Below are 3,921 nucleotides of genomic sequence, written 5' to 3'. Positions count from 1 at the left end.
CATGGGTGCTGGCCCGTTCACAATGGGACTCCTCAGGCTCCTGAGTCAAGGCTACCTAGAGCGCAGGGATGGCCACAAGGAGGAGGGTACTCTTCTTCAGAGAGGGCCACACTGTTGTCTCAAGAGTTCTTCTAATCAGCTGATGTCATTCTTCATGACTGACATGTGAACTACATCACTAATGGCTCCTTCCTTCTTTAATGTGATGAACTGTAGAATCCTGACGATTGCTACTAAGTACTGAACAGCTAGGACTTTGCCAGATCTATGCTAAGCCTATACCTTACACGTATTTATTCTCTCTCTCTCTCTCTCTCTCTCTCTCTCTCTCTCTCTCTCTCTCTCTCTCTCTCTCTCTCTCTCAGACATGCAATGATGTGCACTAACCTCATGGCCTTAGTGTATGCCAGCTACTGATGACTGTTCTAACTCACGACATCCTCCCAGCACACCTGGAAGGTAACCGGTACTGTTATTGTTTTGCATTTGAAGAAGGGGGGATAGGTTATGGATGCAGGATTACTACAATAAGTAGCAAGCTGAGATCTGAGTTCAGAAGTCTAGTCCTAGGGTCCACAATTACCCATCCCACTCTATGTTCTATTGATGTGCCCATTATACAGGTATGAGGGCTACATTGTATTCAATGATACACAAGGTAAAGGTTCAAAGCCATTTTATCTGCCTCAAAAGCTCATGCCAATCATCAGTTTTCCAAACTAGGTATTTGGTTATTATTCTGCTATTATTTAGCATCCCGTGCAACATGAAATAAAATTAACTATCTTCCTTTCCTCTTGAATATGCAGGTAATAATATATGATGGTAGTGGCTGGAAGATCTCATTCCTGTTTCTAAAACATTCTTGATGGGTCCTACCAAGGCTCTTACATGGTAGCAGGAAAATCAGACTGCATCCATGTGATTTTAGCTGTGACCAAGAAGGACAAAGGCTACTAACAGCTCAAACTATCTTATTTACCATGCAGGGACAGGGTTCCAGAAGTGGAGCTACATACAGTGGGAGGGAGACCTCTGCTAAGACACTTGACAGGCACAGACTCTTGAAGAAGAGCAAGGATTGATTCGTTGAAAAGTAATGTATTTGCAGTCCCTAAATCTTCGGGAAAATTGGTCATACCGGCAAAGCCCTTTGTACTAGCAAAGTCTTGTATAACAGAATGACTATTAGTGGATTTCGGAGAAAGGTGTTGAGTCTCACCATCCATGTGAGTACATGGGGTAGGCAAGAGGATGCAGGAGAAGCCAGCTGAGACTGGGGACATGGGAGCCGATACATTAGCAGAAATGCCAAAACTTTGTTGCCTGATGACCCTACTGCCCATGCTCAGACCTTCAATGACTTTTTGTCGGCGTCCTTATTAAACTCCCCGAGTCTCGAGTGATCCCAGACCCACAGTCTGTGCTAGATAATAATAATAACAATAATAATAATAACAATAATAATAAATCTTCTCAAAGAATCACTGGGGCTGGAGAGACGGCTCAGCTGTTAAAGGCTAGACTCCCATGCGCTTAGTGTCTTTTCACAGACTTCCAGCAAAATCAGCCGACCAAACAGTGGCACAGGTAAGTCCTGGAGACACGGGTCCACTCCTCTTCCAATGGAGCTTGGAGTTCTGTCTATGGATGAGAAGGGACAACCTGGGTCTGTCTGGTGGTGTCGCTCTCCCCAGATCTACTGCCCCTCCTACTGCAGCAAAGATGTGCCTGCCCCTGAGTGCTCTGCAGCTTCAGCGAGCACCCCCAGGCTAACCTTCCAGAACCCCCTTCTACCACAGCCACAAGGTCTTTCCCAATAGCTTGAAGGTGCGTTTCCCTGCTGAAAATCCTCCGATGTCTCTGTTGTCTTTCACAAGTCTCTCCTGTGGTGGTCGGGGACGACCTTGCCGATGATCACGTGTCCTCACTTTTTCAGCCACTCTTCCCATCCTCCCTCCCCTCTTCCTTTCCAATCTTCTCCTAAGGCTGCCCCCAAGCTCTACAGCTCCATGGCTGTTAGCTAGATGTCATGGTCCATGCCTGGAATCCCAGCATTAGGGAGGCTAAGGCTAGAGTTCTGAGTTAGAGACCAGAATGAGCTGCAAGATGAGACTCTGTCTCCGTGCCCCCAGCCCACGTCAACCCTACATAAAACAACAGCCCGCTCACCTGTCTGGGACGTCATGTGATGGGTCCTGGGATCTTCAGAGTCTGCATGTCACATGTCCTTCCATCACATGTGGTGAGCCAGGTATGGATGGGACTAATGACTGTCATATGTCACCTCATTCAGCCCTCCTCACAACCCTCTAAAGCTGATAAGGACAATGAGGCTCTGACGGGAAAACAGAGACAAAACGGCTTTGGCTCCCAGTTCAATGCACAATTTTGGAATGCTTGCACATAACAGGTACTACTATATCATGGATTCAAGTTAAGGGGAAACTGTGTTACCTCCCTTTGGCCTTGCAGCCTTGAACGCTGAGAAGTTCTTCCAGGTGCCTGATCTAAATTCCTTCAGCTGCAACTCAAGCCCATTCCTACCTCCCCACCCCCACCTCCATCCTCAGATAAGTAGTACAAAAACAACAGTTGCTGATGAGATCGCCAAGCGTCGGTTGCCTCATAGGCCTGAGATAAGCCCCACAGAACAGGCTTCGTATCTCGCTCGCGGTGTTGCCTCCACCCAGCACATCACTGCTCAGCCCCTGCCCAGAGCTAGCCGAGGCCAATAGCTTCAGGGGAGTCTGAACTAAGGAAGGAGGACCGGGAAAGCCGAGAGCTGGCAGCTTCTCTCAGATGCTCACTTTTTGGGAGGTGGCCACAGGTGACATCTTGTGGGAAGATGCGTTGCCTCATCTGAGAATGGCAGGTGCTGCGCATGCCTGGGCTCTTCGGAGTTCTCAGTACTCCTACAAGATGCGTGCCACAGAAGACTCCTCTTCTAGGGCTTGAAAAGGAAGAAAAGGACCAGTATAACCCTCCAGTGCAGTCTGTAGATACTCATGCCTGCCCTGTGGGGCCCAGAACAGGTTCAGAAAATGTCCGATGACTAAAACACTGGAAAAAGTGAACACAAGGATGAGAGAGTGAGAAAACGAATTAGCATATGATTAAGTAGACCAAGGGAGTGAATGAGTGAATAGAAGAACGAATCAAAATGAGTAATTAAATGAGTGCTCCAAGGAATAAACATCTAAGTGGTTTAATGAATGAGAGGAAAGAGTTACAGAATGGTTAACTGAGTATGTAACTGGAGTGTAAAAATGCATGCTTAAAAGTGAATCTACTAAATGAGAAGATGCTGGACAGACAGACGGGTGCATTGAGATGGATAGAAGAATGAATGAATTATAGATGGATGAATGGATGATGGAATGAATAATGACAAAGTTAACAACTTCTTAGAGGCGGACTGACATTGTAAATTATGGACTTTTGTGAGGTCAGCAGCTAGGACTGCTTGAGTCCTTGTATTACTTCCATCCACTAGTTCAGTGCCTACACAAAATAAGAATTCCCCTAGATAGGCTGGGCGGAATGTCTAGGTGTGTGCTGCAGTCATGAGATCCCCAGAATCCACATAAAAGCCAAGTGGAGAGTGTTGTGGACCTGCAACTGCAGCACTGGGGGAGTGTGGGCAGAGCTAGAAGGATCCCAGAGGCTCACTGGCCAGCAAACAGTAAGCTCTGAGTTCGGTGATAGGCCCTGTCCCCAAAACAATAAGATGAAGAAGAGACCAAAGAAGACATTCTAAAGTCAACCTTCACACGTTACTACACAGTCAAACACACCCACACAACATGCACATATAACACACACACACACACACACACACACACTAATTCTCACTAAGTTATTTGTTGAATGAATAAATGATAGAAAGACACGTTCTTGTTTGCATTACATAGCACTATA

General features: G+C 46.5%; 1 long non-coding RNA gene across 1 annotated transcript; it reads right to left on the bottom strand.

Moving 5' to 3' along the window:
* Window positions 1–659: 659 nt before the first annotated feature.
* On the bottom strand, window positions 660–3,054 carry LOC114701989. The gene is made up of 3 exons (XR_003735910.2): window positions 2,811–3,054; window positions 2,173–2,338; window positions 660–1,644 (listed from the first exon to the last, which is right to left on the bottom strand). It is a non-coding gene; the product is annotated as an uncharacterized LOC114701989 (long non-coding RNA).
* Window positions 3,055–3,921: the final 867 nt, after the last annotated feature.

Source organism: Peromyscus leucopus, chromosome 16_21 (assembly GCF_004664715.2).
Source record: "Peromyscus leucopus breed LL Stock chromosome 16_21, UCI_PerLeu_2.1, whole genome shotgun sequence".
Classification (NCBI taxonomy): Eukaryota; Metazoa; Chordata; class Mammalia; order Rodentia; family Cricetidae; genus Peromyscus; species Peromyscus leucopus.
This window is presented reverse-complemented; position numbering and strand designations above follow the sequence as displayed.